The 21,887-nt window shown below is 38.3% G+C and overlaps 1 protein-coding gene across 5 annotated transcripts in view; it reads left to right on the plus strand.

The window, feature by feature from the left end:
• The first annotated feature begins 21,566 nt into the window (after positions 1-21,566).
• The window catches only part of BBX (BBX high mobility group box domain containing), a 277,027-nt gene continuing 276,706 nt past the window's right edge, over positions 21,567-21,887 (plus strand). For 3 of the 5 annotated variants that reach the window (XM_012476594.3, XM_021667025.2, XM_021667026.2), the window contains exon 1: positions 21,579-21,712. The gene's annotated coding sequence lies outside the window, so the exon portion shown is untranslated. Of the gene's footprint in view, positions 21,713-21,887 lie in introns of all 5 variants that reach the window. The other 2 variants (XM_012476576.2, XM_012476596.2) reach the window with 1 other exon arrangement.

Genomic DNA, 21,887 nt, shown 5'->3' on the forward strand with positions numbered 1-21,887 from the left:
GTAGCCTGCTCTTTTCAATTAACATTATAGTATAAAAAATTTTTATGCCATTATATGCCCTATAACATAAAAATACTTTATCGAAATTTTACGTAACAAAAACGCCAGCACCATTAACCTCCTGAATCTTTAAAGGTATTCAGAAGTCCCCTTTAAAACATCCATAAATTTCTCCAGCTATCTCCTCTAATTAAACTTGCCTCTATTCAAACTCTATTAAAAATAAATACATGCACATTAAACAGGTTAATTGTATGGTAAAGAAATTCTATCTCAATAAAGCTGTTATTTTAAAAATTACAATAAAAAATAAATAAAAATGTGTTTCCCCTTAAACACGATTACATTTTTAATTAGTTGCTGGTGTGGCAGAATGGTTTATTAAAATATTAATTTGTGTTTTGGTCTGTGTCTTTTTCCCTGTCTTCCATCCCAGATGTTAGCCTCAAGAGTTTGTATTTCCTTTCTTTGAAGGTATTTGCATGGCCAAGTAGAGGCTACGTGAAACAAATTTTCTTCTCAACTTGGATACAAATCTAAACTTACCAAAGAGTTTATGGAAGGTATCCCACAGAGAAAGGGGAGAAAAGAAACACCCTTTGAAGTTTGCAAGAGGGAAAAATAAGGGCTGTTCTCTAGCCGGGTGAGAGGTCAGGGGTAGAAGGAAAACAGAACTCTGGGGCAGGTGGCCCCAGATTGGAGTACATGGCAGGGATGAGTTCCAGACACAGAATTGTCTTGCCCCAGCAGTGCCACCAAATAAGCAGAGCTCCTGAGACAACAGGTGCTCAGGGGCTGGCACAGCTTCTAGTGGAACCTAGGGTTTCCCCTGGGGTAACCAGATTGGATTCTCAGTAGCTTTGTGATTTCAAGAGAATCTGCCAATTTTGTGTGAACCGTTTCAGGGACAGGAAACCCTAATGATCACAGACTAAATCTTCCAAGAGTCCGGAGGCACAGTGCCGCAGGCTCAGGTCTAAACTGGCTTACAGGATAGAAGGAAATGCAATCATCTTTACTAAGAACATTCATATTCATGATATTTGCACTGTAACCATATAGATTGTGACTATTTTCTAAATATCACTTCATGTATGATGTTACTAATCAATTTTTATTTCTTTATTTTTATTTTTTTTTAGAGACAGGGTTTCACTCTGTCAACCAGGCTGGAGTGCAGTGGCACAATCATAGCTGACTATAACCTTGAACTCCTGGGCTCAACCTATCCTGTAGTAGCTAGGACTACAGGTGTGTGCCAACATACCCGGCTAAAAACTTTTTATTTTTTGTAGAGATAGGATCTCACTATGCTGCCCAGTCTGGTCTCAAACTTCTGGCCTTAAGCTATTCTCCTACCTACGCCTTCTCAGTTGCTGGAATTACAGATGCGAGCCATGCACCTAGCTTCTAATCAATTTTAAAAATGAAGGTTATTCCCTCCTCCCACTCCAATGGAGTAGAACTGCAGTATTTTAAATCTGGAAGGCATCTTGTACATCTAGTCCAACTCCCTCATTTTATGGATTAAAAATTGGAACTTTCAGAAGAAGGGGTGAATTCTCCAGAGTCACAGAGTTAAACCTGGAGTAGAATCCAGTAGTATCTTCATTCAAGGCAGTGTTCCTTCACTTTCTTGAGATAGAATTTGTAGTTGCCACATTGAAGTGCTAATAGACTGATGTGTCATCAAGCCCTGCTGGTCCACTCTATGGATACAGATATCGAGTCGGATAATCACTACATGTTTACTTGTGATAAACGTTAGCTTTATGGCAATTCAGCTGAGAATGGTGGACTATCAAATTTGTACAGTGCATCAGAAGAATATCATTGTCACCCACACCACACATCTACCACGGCACTTCTCCAAAGACCAGCAGTGAGCAACCATCATCATTACCATATACTGTATAAAAATATGAAAAACACATGATTCCTTCATTGTTTCTTCTAGTGTCCCTACAGTGACGTTGCAAAGACACATTTGCCCTACATTTTTATTCCTTCTATAACGTGAGGATGTAATTCAGAAGCGAAGAACCAGCCGAAGTGACAACACAAGATACAAAGGGTCAGAAATAATGTGAAACAAAAGAAATGATACATTGTGCAAGGGTTAGCTTTACATAAAGATATGTAATAAGAGGAAAGATTCAAGGTGAAGTAGATGCGTTTGCTCATTGTACCTGGTTGGAAAAAGACGACGCTTTTGTTGGCTGTGCACTGCTTGGGAAAGTATGGAGTGGCATAGCATGCATGGTTTATTGTGACACATACAGAACTGGGCTTTTCTTTGTCATCCTTTGTATGCTGGTTAAACATTTGTTAGGCATTTTATCACCATTTAAGCGCTTTTCCTATTCACTAACTTAGAAGCGATTGAAGCAATTTTAAATTCTCACTCTGGGAAAATAAAACTGCCATTAGAAGAAAACACATTTACTTTGATTTATTCCTATCAATACATTTTAATTCAAAAATATCTTTTTCTTATTATACCTTTGTTCAGTAATTGCAATTACACAGTATGGTTGTTGTTGAAGGAATCAAATATACTTTTTATCCGGTAAACTCAATAAATTTTGTGTCTAAGGTATGGGTTTTATTTATGAGAGTGGTTTCTTCCATTATAAAAATGAAAATCTGTTACTAGTACTCTCTGGCAAACAGATTAGTTTATGAAATTATTGGGTCACCAATATGGAAGTTAAAGTTCAGAAACAGGAATTTCAGAGGAGGCGGCCAGCCACTGCCTTGGCAAGACCTCATAGGGTCAAATGACCTTCGAGGAGTTTCTCTAGGACACTAGTGGGTCCTGAAATATTGTGAGACCAATAACATGATTTTGTCAATACACCCAGATTTGACCATTTCAAGGAAGTAACCTAGATGCAAATTTATTCCTTTATAATGGTAGATAGAACTTGGGCTATGATGTCAGCAGAGTGGGTTCTGATCCACCCTCACCATTACTTATGATGAGGGCAAGTTACTGAATTTCTCTGAGACTCAGTACTCGTGTCTATAAAATGCAACTATCATGAAGATTAAAAGATATAAATAAAGCACCTAGCACAAAGCTCAGTACTTAATGAATGGTGGCTATTAGGAGAAACTTGATGATGGTGATGATGATAACAAAGAAGGAAAAGGTGGAAAAAGATGAGGAAAAGGAGAAAAAGAGGTTGCTGAAATCATGGGAATTAGAAGGTTTGTGCTGAAATCAGTATATTTTCTTCCTGAGATCAAAGACGGTCAAGAGTGAATTAGAAGACACTCAGCTAGTAGAGAATCAGAGCAAAGTTAATTAAATGGAATGCTATAAATACTTGGGCCTTCACACCATGAGGATCTGGTAGGTCCATCTCTATCTTATGGATATATATGCCTGGCAGAGAGGATAAGTTGATTTATTCCACCACCAAGAACAGTACCTGGCAAATGGCAGGCCATTAGTAAATAGTTAATAGATGGATAGGTGGAGTACTCCAACTCATAGACAGTGCTGCAAATAGTGATAATTCTTTTATCTTTGGTTCACCTATTTCTAGACCCAATGGATGTATTATTTGCTCCATTTCTCCCCAATCTTCATACTATATGAACACAGAATTCCTTCAGTAATATAATGAAGTGGTTCACATTTCTTTGTTACATCAATCGCATTTAGACTTTGTCTAATTAAACTCAAATCATTTTATCATTTACTTCCAAATTGTGTAGCTAGACTATATTTATCTTGATCAACTTGGTTGTGGCCACATGATTGAGTTCTAACCAATAGAATGTGTGCACAAGTGCTATACATTCCTTCTAAGCATGGCCATCCTATTTTAGATCTCTAAGTTCAGTCCAGAAGAAGGTAGAGAATTCAGTGGTCCTAGGAGACAGTGTAGCCAGCGAAAAGAAAAAGCTGCGATCTCTGAATAATCACATGGAGCCGAGAGGGAACATGGAGCACATTCACATTTCAGGTTCACATTTCTCTGTTACATCAATTACATTTAGACGTCTAATGAAACTCAAATCATTTTGTGATTCACTTCAATCGTACTGCCAAATTCTGTAGCTAGATTATAGTTCTCTTGATCATCTCAGTTGTGGCTACATGACTGAGTTCTAACTAGTAGAAGGTGTGCACAAGTGCTGTACATTTCTTCTAAGCATGGCCATGCTCCTACTTCAGATCTCTAATTTCAGGCCAGAAGAATGTAGAGAATCCAGTGGACCTAGGAGATGGTGCAGCCAATAAAAAGGAAAAGCCAGGATCTCTGAATAATCACATGGAGCAGAATTGGCCTCCCTCCTCACCATCACCTGTACACACATTGACCCTTCATTGGATATGATGAGAATGAGAAATATGCCTTTGTTCTGTATTCTGAAAAGAGTTCTGTAATCCATAAGTGGCCCATGTATTATTTGTTGACCAAACAAATGTATCGTTTGACTATATTTGCATTACTACCAAAAGATTTAATATATGTAATGCATACAGCATATGTGAGCTAATGTTATCACTACCATTTTCTAAATGTATGTATTTGTGATTGTGATTAACAACATAAAATTTTATCTGAATGTAATCATTTGCAATATATTTCTCACTATAGGGTGCTACAATATAACTACTATTATGTGCATCAGGGGCTCAACATTTTGATATTAAGAGGGATCCATACTTAAAAATCTAGAGTCTACTGCTCAACATGCCAAACTATTTGCAATTCCTTGAATAGACGGTGACATTGATTCTGTGTATGTGACAAATTCTGTGGGTTGGCTTGCTCAGCCTCTACTCCACCTTACTTCGTGGGTGCCTTCCTGGACTGCAGAAGGTGGAAAACTACCTTTCCCAAATTTTGCACCAAGGGTTCTGGATGCACAAAATGGATGCATTCTTCTAAGACACAGAAATTGAAAATGGGGTTGAGACCATCTTCCTACCTTTTTTAGCTGTTTTTATCTACTGCTAAGCAATTTTGCAGAGACTGTTTTCTATAACAGAGTTTCTGTGTCCATTTTCCAGCCTGATTGTTAAGAGGCAGTTGCAGTGGCAGCATCTAGGATGCCTTCCTGATTGTTCATTAGTGGACAGCAACGTGTTCTTGGACTGAATAATTCCAGGACAGTACTATGGTCTTCTGGGAATCATTCCTGGTGGGCCAGCCTATAGCCCATTCTTTTGGCCCTTTCATGATTTTTGTTCTAATTACTTATGTATTTTAACCTAAATTCTTTTCTTCTTAAGATGCCTACATTGGTTTCTGTTTTCTGCACTGAACCTTGACTGATATGGGCCTTGGAAAATATTGCTGGAACATAGAATGCATATCCCTCCTCTCCCAGTCCCTATCCTCTTCTTATCCTCAGCTCAAGTATCTAGTTTTCCCAGACACCTTCACAAACCCCTTCAGCTGAGTCAAATACCTTTCCTTTCTATTCTAGTCATAATCCTTGATAGCAATTCCCCTACAGTAATGGTCAGTTATTTGTCTATACAAGTTAACTGAATAAAGCTACATTTTATTCGTCACTTGTCCCCAGGTATGTACACCATAAGAACTTGTAAAATAGACAAATGAATGAACAAATGACAACAACAATTAAAAATGAGTAACCAGTCCAAAAAGGAGAAAATGAAGTAGCATAAGAGAAGATGTGTAGCTTTCTTACAAAATGGTACCATGTGCCAGTATATGTAAAATAAGGCACAGTTGAAATGCCATGAGTCTAGGTATGTTCTCCTTCATCTCCTAACAAAGAGATCCATATGGTCTAGACCATATGGCAATTTTTTTTCTCTACAGGAACAGATAGTAAATATTATAGGCTTTGTGAGTCATACAATCTCTGTTGCAATTACTCAATTCTGCCATCTTCTTAAGAAAGCAGCCATATATAAAGAGGGGAAGAGAAAACAGATTTAGCCTGCAGGCAGTAGTTTGCCCTTCCTTGGTTTAGAAGATTAAGGAAAGGCCTAGGTTTACAGTGTAGACTGACTGACATTTTTGAATGGATCTTGTATGCATTTCAATTTCTTTCCATATGAAATGAAGATGATAACATTTTACTTATAACATTTCTAATATTAAACTAATAATGTTTAAAAGGCTTTGAGAGGCTTGCATCACTTGTAAGTCTCTAAGTTCACAAATAGTGGAATATTTTAAGTATTTGATAGCAAACATTTGATGACAAGGCCTGGAATTTCTACATATATGGCAAAACTGCTGGTGAGCAGTATGTAGTAAGAATATATTCTCTCCCTCATTCACAGCATAAAAGGTAAAGAGGCATAAATAATATGTAGATAATTACCACTCCATTTTTGTTCCCATCTACAAATGGGCAAATCACATTAATTGCAATTTTCAGTAAAGCAGATGTCAAGAGATTAGAGTCTATACCTGCTTTAGCTTCTAGAAGAAAACTTTCCTTAGAGCCTTTCAAAGACATGTGGAATGACAGAGGGGGAAGAGACACTTCCTCCCACTCCCAATTTACAGATGAGAAAGTCTTGGGCACAGAACTGTCAAAGGACAATTAGTGGCAGGGCTATGGCAGCCCCTGATCTTTGATTGCCATTGCAGTGCTCTTCCTGCTTAAAAAAATTGTGCTGCTGTCTTTTAATAAAAATTGGCAAACATCAAACTAATCATACATTTATAATTAATTGTGTATGTATCCCTGAGTTGCAAAGGATTTAACTTCGTTATGTAAAACATGGTTTTATGCTATATAAGCTCTACGTTATAGAAAACATAGAGATATAGTGTAAGAAGCTCTAATTTTTCATCGTTTATTAATAACATTATCCATCACTCAAGGTCCTGAGAGGTAAAACTGAGGGGGTTGAAGGATAAAGATTCTATAACCTTAGAGAATAGAGGGGAGTGAGATCAGAAAGGGAAAACAAACAGAAAATGGTTCTAGCTACCCAACGGCCAAGTACCACCAAGCTTCCTTCTGCTAATTTTCGGTTGCATTTAAGATATTAAGGCATGACTTCCCAGTTGTTTTAGGCATTCTAGCCTCCTACTTTTGCGTGAAATTTCCCAGGCATACTGAGCCCTGCATAATTTCACACACAAAAGAGGCATTCCCCATTTCCTCATGCTTAAACAACTCAGTGAGGCCTATCCTGAACATCGCATTTGAAACTGGATGGAACCTCTACCGCCACACTCAGTCTCCATATATAATCCTACTCTATTTTTTCCCACAATACCAATCCCATTTAGCATACGATGTAACTTATTTACTATGTTTCTTATCTGTTGTATTTCTCCCCTTAACTAGAGTGTAAGCTCCACGATGACAAGGATTTCTGTCTGTTTTGTTCTATGACTTAAGTAGGTAGACTAGTGCCTTGCACATAGTAGGTGTTAAGGAAATATTGTTGTCTTAATAATGAATTTAAGAAAATGAAGAATTAGGGAATTAGGAACATCTTGACATGGTTACATTCGGAAAGATTTGGACAAGATGCACAAAAGGAGTGGGACAATAGAATCATAAGAAGACAGCAAAGGTGAACACTTAGAATGCCAGGGATGACACTACAGGCTTTATGCCTATTACCTTATTTTTCTCACACACCTATTACTATTCTCATTTTACAGTTTATGAAACTCAGAGTGGATAACATGTCTAGGTTCACATAACTGGTGAGCACTGAGGCCAGGATTCAAAACCAACATTTATTTGACTCCAAAGACTATATGTGTAACCACTATTCCATAACAGACTATAAGGCCACACTTATGATCCAGAGAGTACTAGTGGAAGCCATCTCAGCATAAGGACCCGATTTTACAGGTGGTAAATGGACAGGTATCTCTCATGGGACAGGTGTCATCTTCCATTGCAGATTCATACTGAAGAGATCTTGCTTTCCTGAATTACAGTCTCCAAATTTACCATAGAAAGAATGTCACTTCCATTAAAGCCAGAAGGGTTTCCTAAAAACACCTTTAATGAAAAGGCAATTAGCACAGTTTTCCTCACCAATCAATCCCCTAAACCACGGAACTTCAAATATCAAAATTTGTCAAATTGCCTGAGTAGTAGAAAATGGCTTAGCAGGCGACACCCTTGCAGATTCAACGTGCTGAGGCAGCATCAGATGTACCTACGTGGCTCACCTGTCTCTGCCTGTAACTACCTAAGGGTCAGGCGATATAAAGGTAGAAATTCCTTCCCTGAATTCATAGGCATTTTTCCTTTTCCTCCTTGCCCTCAACTTGCACTGACACCTCTACATATATATTTCTTCTCCATTTATACACTTGAACTTATGAAAATACATTCTACCACTTTCATGTTTAACACATTTGTAGAAGCAGAATCAGATAGCAATCAGAGATCAAAATGGATCCGGAGCAGTGAAGGACAGGAAGGGTCAGGGACATAAGGCTTGGTATGCCAGGGGTGTATGAGACTTCAGGGACAGACTGACAGGGGAGAGAAAGACCAACTTTAACAAGTTCAACCCTGAAGAGGTTTGCATAAACCAGGGGTTCTCTATGGATACCAGTCACACAACTATTTATTTTTGCCTCATCCTCAGCCTTATTCTTTTTATTTTTGGTGGCAGAGGCTGGGGGCAGGGGCGGGACAGAGTCTTGCTCTATTGCAGAGGCTGGAAGTGAAGTGGCATGATTTTGGAGAATTGCAGCACTGACCTCCTGGGCTCCAGCTATCCCTCTGTCTCAGCCTCCCAAGTAGCTAAGACTACAGGTACACACAACCAGGTCTGGCTAATTGTTTTGTATTTTATTTTAGAGATTAGGTTCTACCATGTTGTCCAGGCTGGTCTTAAAACCCTGAGCTCAAGTGATTCTCCCATCTCAGCCCCCCAAGTTATTGGGATTACAGGCGTGAGCCACTGCACCCGGCCGTCCAGCCCTACTGTATTTGTTTGTTTTTGTTTTATACAGAGTCTTGTTCTGTTGCCCAGGCTGAAGTGCCTTGGCCTCCCAAAGTGTTGTGATTACAGGCGTGAGCCATGGTGCCCGGCTGAGCCCTACTCTTTAGTAAAAAGGATAAGCTTAACAATTTACCTGTTACCAGAACAAGCAGGGAAAGACACTTGTTTCTAAAGACTAGAAGAGTAAGTTAATCATTATTAATCAAGGGATTTGGAAGGGGTTGTTAAGGCATAAAGTACAAAAAGCTTTATGTTCTGTGAAGGTGTCAGGGTAAGTCACATAAATAGATTACCCGAGTTACCATTTAAATAATAAGCGCAACCTGACTGAGCTTCAAGAGTATCGCTTATTTGTGGAACACCATAATTTGTGTGGTCCAGTCATTCTGAAGCTTAGATGTTCATAAAAATAAGCTGGGTAGGGTATTTATTTAAAATTCAGATACTTGACACATCAGGGCCAGGAATCAGAGTTTTAAACAAGTCACCTCCATGATTCTGGTGAACCACACTTTGAAAAATACTGTCATAAGGCTATATGATACTAAGGATGCAATGAAAATTTGGAGCTAAAAATGAGATCTTATTCTACTAGACACATATTGAGAAAGTTAAATAAGGTTAGGCATGGTGGCTCATGCCTGTAATCCCATCACTTTGAGAGTCTGAGGTGGGCAGATCACTTGAGCCCAGGCATTCCAGACTAGCCTGGGCAACATGGTCAAACCTAGACCCTACAAAAAAAATTTTTTTTTAAATTAGCTGGGCATGATGGTGCACGCCTGTGGTCCCAGCTACTTGGGAGGTTGAGGTGGGGGGATTGCTTGAGCCCAGGAGGTTGAGGCTGCATGAGCCAAGATTATGCCACTGCACTCCAGCCTGGGCAACAGAGTGAGATCCTGTCTCAAAACAAAACAAACAAACAAAAAGCTAAATAAGTCAAGTAAGAAATATATAAACACTCTGGATTTCTCCAATGTTACCTAAATAATTGGGAATATCACTATCTTTTGTAAAGAAAACAGAAGTAAATATTTAGTTCATCTCATCCATTATACAATATTGTGCCACCATATTAAACTTTTAGCACTCTTCAAAGAATGGCCCTCCCAAATTTCCCAAGAACTTTAATTACCATAATCAGAAGATAAAATTTCTATGTATTACCCAGGGCTCCATATCACTGGGCACTAAACATCACTCTGTATCACAAGCCACACTTAAACTAACAGCTATTATTTATTGTCAGGACTATTTTTATATGTATCATCTTGTTTAATTCTCATAATAACCTTTAAAGGTAGGAACCATTAAAATTCCCATTTTACAGTTTAGAAAACTGAGGCCAAAGCCTTGGCAGGATTAAGAAACTTGGTTAGTGTCATGTCACTAGTAAGTGACAGCGCTGGTGTTTCAATCTAGATCTTTCTGACTCTAGAAGCACCAGATTTTAACTTCTAAGTAATTCTGTCTCCACTGGGAGCCTTAGTTCATACACACCCTATGAACATGCACAGATAAAGCAAATATCAATACAAATTGCATAGCTTACTGAGGATACACAATCCCAGTAGAATAACAGGTCTATTCCACAAGAAATGACATAAAATCAAAATGTAATTATGCCTCTCCAAAATATGAATAAAAACTAAAATTACATCAATATCTAGTGTTTGCCATTCTTACCAGACATGCTTTAACTATGGAAAGTCATTCTTGTTGCCAGCACATGAACTATTTTTTGTTCTGTGTAGCTACCACCTGAAACCTCTGGTGTGTAGTATTTTCTGACATATTTTCTTATAGCCACTAATACTTACACTTTTTTGCTTAATATTCCTAATACATTTAGCCTCCTACAAAAATTTCTGAAGCAAGCAAAATAATCTCTCCCAACCACTCTCTACTACACACAAACCCAAGAGTTTAAAAAGAATAATAGTGACCACACAAATCAAAAACGACACATCCCAACGTGGAGTTTTCTTTTACTGAGAATATAAAGCCAAATGAAGAATCTAAAGATCCTATAATCCAGTTTTTTTTTCCTTAGCTGACTAAGAAAAACCACTTTAATCTTTAAAACAATTAAGCCTTAGCACCCTCAAGTCGTGAGTTTTGCTCTTCCACTTTTATATTCCTGTAGCATTGCAAGCTGGCTTGCTCTGCCTCCATCCCTAATTCTGAGGGATATTTTGTGTTATTTTGTATATTACAGCTGCCTCCACTACTAAACCATAAGCTCCATTAGCACAGGGATCTGTTTGTTGTGTCTTACAATAACCATAGTATCTGGCACAGGGAAGCCAGATCATAAATGTTGTTGAATTAATTAATGAGTAAATGACCCATACAATTTAGTGACACCTAGAGCTTGGGTCTTTCTTCTATCCTCACCATAATAGTAGTTTGAGCATTGTTGGGTGCCTCTTTCTTCTTTACTTTACTCAGGATTGAAAAGTCACTGTTTTCTCAGATGATCACCAAGTCCTTAGACCAGCTTTTCTCCATTCATCATTTGGAGATCCCTCCTGAATCGCTAGCTCTCCTCCTGCTGGAGTGATAGAGGTAATTTCCAGTCTATGAAGGCTGGGAGAGCAGAGATAGCCTCCAAATTAGGAAGGGAAGACTAGATGGGGTGGTGGTGCTTTCTGCTGCTTGTTTTTCTCCTGTGAGCAAAGTATGACTGGAGAGGAGAAGGAATGGAACTCTACTCAGCAATTAAGGTTTAGAAAGAAGATACACACTAGGTCAGGATGGCCACTGGGATCTTGACTTTGCTGCAGCCACAGACTTGGTTAGATCTAGAGTAGATAGGTGGCTGGGCATGGTGGCTCACACCTGCAATCCCAGCACTTTAGGAGGCTGAGGTGGGCCGATCACTTGAGAACAGGAGTTCAAGATCAGCCTGGCCAACACAGGGAAACCCATCTCTACCCCAAAAATACAACAACAACAACAACAACAAAAGCTGGGTGTGGTGGTACATGCCTGTAGTCCCAGCTTTTGGGGAGGATAAGACACAAGAATTGCTCGAACCTGGGAGGTGGAGGTTGCAGTGAACTGAGATTGCGTCACTACACTCTGGCCCGGGCAACAGAGTGAGGCCCTGTCTCAATAAATGAATGAACAAATAAATAAGATAAAATAGAGTAGATGGGAACTTAGTGGGCATGAAGACCCCTATTTCTCCATCTGGTGATATGCCCCAGCTGTTGCTGCAGAGACCTCAGGGGACCTATTTCTTCTCTTAATTCAGAGTTGTATATTTAGCAAAAGGTTTCTTTAATATTACTTAATATTAATTCCTCCCCCTCTCCTCTCCCACTCAGGTCACAGTCCTCTTTATTTACTTCTTTCTTCCTTCCCTCTTCCCTTCTATATTGTGACAGGCAAAATTATTCATTTTACTTTTTCCTCTGTTCAATGGTACTGGCCACAGGTCAGCACTTTAACAAATCTGTAACAGTTACTCTGACAGCTGGAAAGAGAACTTTAGCAATCCAACAGGTTAGTTTTGTTTTTGAAGGAAGAAGATAGTGTTTAAAAAAACAGGGTCAGATTATGGAAAAGGAAAATATCTCCTTCCAAATAGCTAAATACTTCTAAGTCCTGGAGTCCATTCTTCCATTGTAAAGGGACTTCAGCCTAATTTCAGGAATAGTATTTAATGCCTCATTTTTGAGCACTGCCACATTGTTCTTTTTAACGCTTGTCCTTAGCTGGTGTTATGGCTCACACCTGTAATCCCAGTACTCTGAAAGGATGAAGCAGATCACTTAAGCCCAGGAGTTCAAGACCAGCCTGGGCAATATAGCAGGACCTTGTCATTACGAAATATTTAAAAATTAGGTGAGTGTGACGGTGTGCACTTGTGGTCTCCACTACTTGGGAGGCTGAGGTGGGATGATCACGGATCACTTAAGTCTGGGAAGTTGAGACTGCAGTGAGCTATGATGGCACCACTGTACTCCAGTCTGGATGACAGAGTGAGACCCTCTCTTAAAAAAAAAAAGAAAAAGAAAAAAAGGCTTGGTCTTTCTGGTAGGTCACTTTCAATACTGTTTTTTGTAACTCATATAGGTGGGGATGAGCATAGAGGGGAATTCATAAAATAATATCATTTAACTTCCTCCCCTCAGTTTTAGCCCCTTTACCTCAAAACATCATTGTTCTAGTTAACTTCTCAATTGTACGTCCCATCCTACTGCAGGAAAAGGCAGACTTTCTCGCCAACTGTACTTCCTGTCCTGTATTGCAACTGTACCTTCAGACAATGCTCCTGGCCTATCGCCTATCTCCTGTCTCCAAGCCCTGAAAATCTCACTTCATTTGTGGTTTCAGTTATAGCTTTCTATTGCTTGTTTCTTGCTGTAACCTTACCTATATAATGATACTAATAAATCATCCTTTTTCTTCAGCTAGTTTGAGTAGATTACTGTAGAACAGAATAGGAGGTAAAAATTTTTAAAAATTTTTGAGACCAGCTAGACACTCAAAATGAGTTCAGATTTCCTATACTCATTGAATAATACCTGAGGGTCTTAAGAAAATATGCAGTTAAGATTAAACTGTTGAACTCCAACAAAAATCCTTTCCAGAACAAGTCAATGAATATAACAAATAAACAAACATATAAAGAAATAATTTATTTCTGAATATTTGCAGATGTAAGATCAGGCCATAAACATTCTGAGTAATTCTAGTTAAATGTCTTGGGGTTGAGGGAAAAAAGATGAATTCTGCAAATTATAGAATGGTAAAAGAGACACTGAATGTAGATAAGACTCTAGAAAGTGATATGTAGTAGAATACCTACTACATCCTCCCATTCCCATGCTCACTTTAGAAGACTGTTTCTGCCTACAAACACCAAAACAGCAGCCCTCCATTACAGGGGAATCCTTGCCCTTTACCTGGTGACACTGACACCTAGTGACACGGAGGTGTATGCTTTTGTTTCCATGCTTAGTAATCTTTAAAGCCCTTAAATACTGTGAGAGACCCTAGGAGCAGAACAATTAATTTCCCCCCTTTTAAGGCTTATCTGAGTAGCTTTATAGACCTTGAAATTAAATGAAATCTAAGATAGGCAAGTGAAGGAAAGACCTGTGCATACTTAGAAAAGGATGACATAATCTCTAGAAGCCAGCACAGTGTCACCAAGACTAGCCTAAATCTATATTTCTTATAAGCAATATTCTTATATTACTGGATCAATGTTATTAACAGGGTTAATAAACTGATAGCTCAGTTGCATGGTGGCTGTTGGGGATGTCATGGATTTCTCGTTTTCACCTGCATGGTATCTATTTGCCTTCCTATCCTACTAGTTCTCTACTTTGGCACTGGTAACCAAAAAGCCTTCTTTGCACGCAGTCTTGTTTTTGCTATTGTTTTGTTAAAGTTTATTTTTAAAAATATTTGATACATATTACAAAAAACAATGAGCACTTATATACCTTATAAAAGGAACATCTGTGAATCCACCAATAACTATAATGTTGCCATTACATGGTACCCCTCTAAATACATCTGTCCTAACTCAACTTCTTGCCTCCTCCCCGGTTGCACCTCCTCCCCATACAAGGTAAGCGAGCAATCTTGGTGAGAGGGTCAAGCAACGTGTCCTCTACTACCCTAGCCGAAGGGTAAGCACAAAACATGGTAAAGCCAAGTGGACTCTCCCACTCTCTTTAGTGGCATGTTGAATGCATGGAAAAGAGCTTGAGCAAATTCATCATAATGAAGATATTCTAACCTAAAATGGTGTCAATACCTGGAGGTGACATTGTTTTTGGGCTTTCCTAGATCTTGTTCTCCAGCTTCTTCTTTATTTCCAGGAGCTATCCCATATTCTTCTATAATTCCTTTTTATTTTCATTTTAATTAACCAGCATTGTTAAATACTCCACTTAGCAAAGAGCTCTCTGATAACATTAGTAAATGCAAATTTTATAAAACCTTTTTGATAAAGCTACATCAGGTATTTTCATAAATGAGCTGCAAAATATATGGGTAGGATGAGAGTGAAATTACACAGTAATGGACACCTCTGGGGAGAAGTAGAAGAGGACTAGATCAGGGAAGGTGATTTAAACTGAATGTGCGATGTTTTATTTCTTATAAATCTGAGGCAGTATAATAACATTAAGTTGTAATAAAGCTCCTATATGGTCGCTACATTATATTCTCTATAAATTTCTTTAGGTTTAAATAACAAAAATTTAGGTGCAAATAGGTGACTCCATCATGGCTCAACAATTGTGGCCATAGGAGTGCTGATTAATGGATTAATGTTAACCTATTGGGAGATGCGTACTTTTTTATTCTGCCTTGGACAATGCTATTAAAAACTACTTGGAAAAATGTAAAGAAGCCATGAAATTTCTGAATGAACCAAGATGCTGAGATCAGTAGCAAATGTGTTGAATAAAATGATCACATACAAAAAGAAGTTGGCAAAGTGGAATTATGGGCTGAATCTCATCGGCTTAAAAAAAAAAGAAAAAGAAAAAAACTCTACTGTTTATTGAGTGCTTCCTACGTGACAAGTACTGTTTTAAGTATTTTACGTACATTATTTAATTCTTATGATAACCTTACAAGGTACATTATTATCATCTCTTTTTTTACACGAGGAACTGAAGCAAAGGGAAGTTATATAATTTGTCCAAGTTTACAAAGTCAGTAAGTGTTGAATCCAAGATACTAACCCATCTTGGTATAACTCTAAAAACTCAGCTCTTAATCACTGTACAATACCAAGGTTAAAAAGGCTTATGCCTCAGATTCTTCCAAATAAATGATACAATACAGAATGGAAGAGACACAGCTTAGCAGCCCACGTTTTAAAAACTTTTCTTTCTTTTTTTTTTTAGAATAAGCACAATATGGGCCAACAGAGTGATTTGTAACAAAGTGACTGCCAGAAAAACAAGCTCTATCTCAAGCTGCGTTAATAGAAATATTGTATCAAGGAACCATGGTCATGCTGTTCTGCACACTGCCTCAGCTCCCACCTGCTCTGTGTATCACACATCAAGGAGCACATCCACAAAGACAATAGGCAGGGTTTGAGAGGAGACCGAGAATCAACAATGGTCCCTAGGAAGAAAGTCTTAAGGAACTGGTACTATCAGCTTGCAAAAGGCACAACTCAAGTCAGGGGGCAGTCATGCTAGCTGTCTTCGTACAGATATATATATTAAGTGCCACATGGAAGAAGGATTAGGCTTTTCTTGTGGTCTCAAGGGGGTAGAAAAAGAAGCAATGTGAAACTTAAAAGGAGAGAAATGATGTTAAAATATCAGAAAGAACTTTGTAGTGGTCAAGACTGTCAGAAGATGAAATAGACTGTCTTGGCAAGAAGGGAGTTCCCAGGATCTGGATGTGTCATAGCAGAAGTTCCTTGCTGGGGATGTTGTTGAGGCTGCTAATGGGACGGTGCCTAGAAGGACCTCTCTGCTAATGCTACAGCATACTGATTTGATGATCAACTCCATTACTGTAAAATCATTGTTCACTTAGAGACCTATTTTTATAGTATGATCCTTAAGTGTCTCCCTGGTCACTCCCCTCTTCCTTCCTCTAAAAAGGGGCAGACAGCTTCCAGAATGAGGAGTCTAGGCCCTTTTTATTAACCCACCTCTGTTACTAGCTTTATAAAATTAAAGGACTCATTTAACCTTTCCTTGCATCAGTTTTTTTTTTTTTTTTTTCATTTTAAAAAGAAGGTCCCTCTATTTATCTAACCTACCTCATCTGTATTTTAGTGAGTATACTAGGCTGTCTCATGTAAAAGTACTTTAGAAAATTAAAATAATAAGCAAGTATAATTTACGATGTCTATAATGTAAGTTCTATTTACCATATATCTGGGACCCCCAACCTTTTCTGATACGTCTCTCATCCTTGGATTCTCTCTGAGCTTCCTTAGAATTTATGGTATTTTTGTTTGTTTTTGCTTTTCTTCATTTATTTTACAAATCTTTGTTGTTACTGTTACACCTTAGGCAATTTATTAGTTACTGTTCTAGCACTGTTGGAAAACAAAACCTTGAACATTTTCTTCAAGTTGTCTGCCATCAAATAGAGAGCTCTACCAATACATACATAATGTAATGCAAAGCAAGATACTTGTATGACTTAAGAATAATATAGATAAAATGCTATGAAAGATCACAGGACAGTGGGAATTCAAAGATGTGTGGCCCCAAGAATCACTCTAGGAAAGGAGGGTATTCTCCTCTTTCTTTCTTATCCCCAAATCTTCTACGACACAATAGAAGCCGGTTCTGTACAAGATTATGAATTTCTGCATTGGTGCTAGAAGTGGACCAACCATCCAAGTTCTAATTTCTACTGCCTTTGCATTTGCCTGAGGAGAAAGGTATGATTTTCCCTATTTTTTTTTTTTCCTATAGAAAGAGAAGAAACACTGAAGCTCAGTAAGGTCAAGTACAAGTCATAAATTGTTATGTAAGGCAGACCCTCATCATTGTAACTATCTGAAGTTTCAGTGCACAAAACAAGGCCTGTTTCAAAGAGTGATTTATTACAAGTGTGCTTTTTTAGGTGCTTAATAATGCCCACCCAATAAGATGTTTGCTTTATCCTGGGATCAGGCTGACATCTCTTTTATGTGCAGAGATGGTGGAGTTGGTAGAGTGTAGGCTAAAAGGAAATTGCAAACACTGGGCAAGTAAGTTGTAACAGGTTCCATAAACTCCATTTGATATGATAGTTAAGTCTTAGAAAACTTTCTGTTAAGTATCTGCCATTGGTTTGTCTGTGTGGAAAGATAAACACAAATAATACTGATTGAACATTTAGTATGTTCCAGGCTGATGCATTTTATATGTATTTTTTCAATTATGATTATTCCCATTTAATAAGCAAGAAAACTGAGTCAGAGCAATTAAGGAATTTTTCCAAGCTTATGCAACTAGAAAGTGGCAAAATCAAGATTTGTACTAGGATTGTATAAAGAAGTCATATATGAATAAGGGAATAAATTGTTATGTTTAGACATATATTTAAACAATATACACATTTGTTTATACACATTTAAACACATATTTAAATTTACTTTCTCAAAATTATTTTATGTCACAAAAAATGGCCCATATAAAATAAAATACAGAAAACAGACAATCAAAGCTACAAGAAGGAGAAATATAATCATGTGAGTTTAGTCTGTGATTGGTCATCAAACGTGAAAACAAGAAGGGAAAGGGGTCATCACTTTGTAATGCCATTTCACCCAAGTAACCAACCATGTTTTTATTTTCATAAACCTATATTATAAAAATTAAGTAAACTCTATAAGTCATGATTTTTCCTGATTATATTTTAAATTTTGAACATAGCTAGCATTTAAAATTTCTTGATATTTATTCTCAAATGAGGTAATAAACATTTTTAAAGTACTTCCAAAATGATAAAATACTACATTAAAGTTAACTCTATGCCTCCTTTCCTTACTTAGCAGTGAGGCCCTACTGATCACACAGGAGAATGGAATTCTATTTTATCCCTTCTCCTAGGAACAGGCAACTTTTTTTTTTTTTTGGCATCTGACATGCACAAGAGCACACAGAACCCTCTCAATAAATATTCTGCCAAAGAATATTGAAAAATGGCTTATACTGGAACATGATGCCCAATGGAAATACATTACCAATATATATTATGTGTTAAAAAAAAATCATTCTCTTAATCTGAAGGCCCTGTGGACCTACCAATTTTCTAGTAGCAGTAATGACTTACAGAATGTCACCAAAATACATTTTATGCTCTTCTGCATCAGTCCTGGTCAGTTAGCACCTTTCATGTCAGAGGAGTCCAAATTGGAGTGCAAAGTCCTGGGGCATGTGCTAAGACTCTACATTAGAATCCATACTTCCATGGACTATGGAAGAAATTAAATTCTTATTTACTTTTTATCTCATGCTTTTAAATTTGTTTTTGTCAATATATGATTTATAATAATAAATAATATATCTATGCAATGGTACATACTTTTTTTTTTTTTGGTAGACACAGTGTCTCTCTGTCTTGACCAGGCTGGTCTCAAACTTCTGGTCTTGAACTCCTGGCCTTAAGCAATCCTCCTGCCTTGAGCCACGATGCCTGTCCCAGTGGTGAATTTTTAGAATTTTTAATGTGTACATTAATATTTATACATGCTCAAATATTTTACCAATAGCAATGTGTGATCTAAAAGTCTGAAGACTGTAGCTCTAAATACTTCTGCTAAGCTAAGTGTAATTCAGCAAAAATATCTTGTGACCATAAAAATATGAAGAATGTTTTCCTATGGTTGGAGGTTGGGGATAAGAGTGGGGAGTAGGCTGGTCTTTTCTATTTTTCACAAAATACTTCTACTACCAAATAATGCCCAACACTTCACTCTGCAATTACACATAGCAACTCCTGTTGACTTTTTTTCCTTTTCACAAAGGAGCAACAGTGAAATACCAAACAAGTTTTTTGGTTTTCCCTCCAATTCTCTCGTCTCTGAAGCTCGTATTTGGAGGGAAGGGTTGTCAAATTACTCAAAACCTGCGCTGGGTATTAAACATCCTAGGTTTAAGTTCCTTCTTCATTGTCATTCTGTGCAATATGGGGCAGGCTATATAATTTTTCCCTGACTTGTTTCTCTTATGGGTAAACTAGAGATAATAATACTTAGCAATGTCCTCAGAGCAGTGTAGTGTGGATAAAGAACATTTTGTTCCTTCTGTCAACTAAAAGAAACTGCTGTTAATATAACCTTTGATATTATCTGTTTAAAATGCTGTGATTGGGTGGGCTCCATGGCTCATGCCCGTAATTCCAGCACTTTGGGAGGCCAAAGAGGATGGATCACCTGAGGTCAGGAGTTCAAGACCAGCCTGGTCATCATGGTGAAATCCCGTCTCTACAAAAACACAAAAATTAGATGAGCATTAGCTAATCGGGATGCTGAGGTGGGAGAATCTCTTGAATCTGGGAGGCGGAGGTTGCAGCAAGCTGAGATCATGCCACTGCATTCCAGCCTGGGCGACAGAGCAAGACTCCATCTCAAAAAACAAAAGTAAATAAAATTAAAAAAATAAAATGCTGTGATTTTTATATATGTTTCCTTTTACAAATGATTTTTCTTAAATTTTTCAAATTTCTAAATGCCGCTTTGTTTTCTGAACTTCTCAAACTTTTCTCTGATTTTGTTTCTCTTTCTCCCTCTTACATAGGAGTGCTCAAATGTACACACACATTCTTTTAACAACTTTATGGATGTGAGAGAAAAACCTTAAGACAGCATCAAGGAGATAAAAGGGGAATTGAAATAAGTTCTCTTATTCAGGTCTCCTTTAAGTTTTAAAGCTACATACCTAGGCCATAAAATTGTAGTGTTTATGTAATCTCCAAAATGTTTGTATTTAAGAATAATTCACCAACTCTTAAAATGGAAGGAACCGTAAGAAAATATCTAGGCCTAAGATAATGTCTGGCACATAGTAGATGATGAATAAAAATTTAATTGAGGGAATCTGGAAAAGCTGTTTATTTTTTAATCTTAAAACAAAAATCAAAACCAACTCTGAGCATCAGAGAGGTTAAGTAACTTGCTCAAGATTGCTCAGCTGGTTAGTTTAATCTACAATTTACTCCTTCTAATTTCCAGCTTTGATTTCTTTCCACCAACCTGTTGACTTTATTTCGAACTGTCAAATATAATCTGCCGAAGATGCATCGTTGAAAAAAAAATCAGACCAGTCCTGAGAGTCATCTCCAAAAGTCATGCAACACATAATGTTCACATGAGATGTGAAATATGTAAAGAATCATATATTTTTATGTATAATATGCAAAATATAAATCTTGTATACATTGAATCAAAAGGTCTCTTTTGAAGGCTAAGGGTCAATAGCTTATCTTCCATGACTTATTTTCCCTTATAGCACACTTTGCATGTCCGCACAGGTGATGGCAGTACTCTGACCAGCTGAAAGTTGTTTGGCTATTTCAGCACAGTGTTGATCGTTTTCAGCAAAATTATCTTTGTGTGTTGTTATATTGATTTTCTTTTTAAATTTACCTACGAATGAGGCATTGACAACCTCAATGCATATAGTCCTGATAAACTTATCTTCACTATTTTGGCCTATGTGATAGCTAACCCATTGACGAAAGACATCCAAGCTGATAAAAGCCTTTCTTGGCCACTTTTTGGCCGGGTCAGACTGGAAAATCGTAACACAACGCAGGCCTCGTCCATGGGGCACCAAAAGGCAGCGATGAAAAAACCCCCTCACTTCCATATCCAGTGGAGTTGTAGTTTATTACCACAACCCTCCCAAGTCAAAAGGACACCACTTTCAAGCCTTGCAACTTGCTGCAGACAGGGGTTTTCCCCTGTACCCCACTCTGCTGGGCCTCTCTACCTGTCCTCTCCTACTGTCTACAGGTCCCGAACATTAGAAAATAGAAAATGTGATGATCTTTGTGTGTCTCTGTAAAATGTGTGTATGTGTGCGTGTGTTTGGGTGTAACGGGCCTCTTGTTTGGCTGCGCGGCCTGTCCGTCACGGCGCGGGCCAATGGCAGGCTGCCTTATATAAAATGAGTGTTTTCAGTCTCTCCGGGTTGCATGTACTGTATGTGGAGCAGTGTACAGTGAAGCGGAGGCAGAGCGGCTCCGCGAGCTCCTCTCCACTTTCCCATAGAGAAACCCTGACTGGCCGCTGAGGGCGAGCCACACACACGCCCTCACGCCCGGCGAGCCCGCGAGGTAGGCGCCCCCCAGCCCCAGCCCTCCCCGGGCGCACTCCCCTCACTTTCTGTTTTCCTACTCACTTGCAAGCCGCCGGGCTGCAGCCCCAAGGACTCCGCGGCAGGAGCAGCGGCGGCGGCGGCGGCGGCAGCCGGTAGGGTGGACTTGAGGAAGACGGAGGGAACCCCGCGCG

The sequence above is a fragment of the Aotus nancymaae genome, unplaced genomic scaffold (assembly GCF_030222135.1).
Source record: "Aotus nancymaae isolate 86718 unplaced genomic scaffold, 86718_ANA_hifiasm-v0.15.2.pri h1tg000011l, whole genome shotgun sequence".
Lineage (NCBI taxonomy): Eukaryota > Metazoa > Chordata > Mammalia > Primates > Aotidae > Aotus > Aotus nancymaae.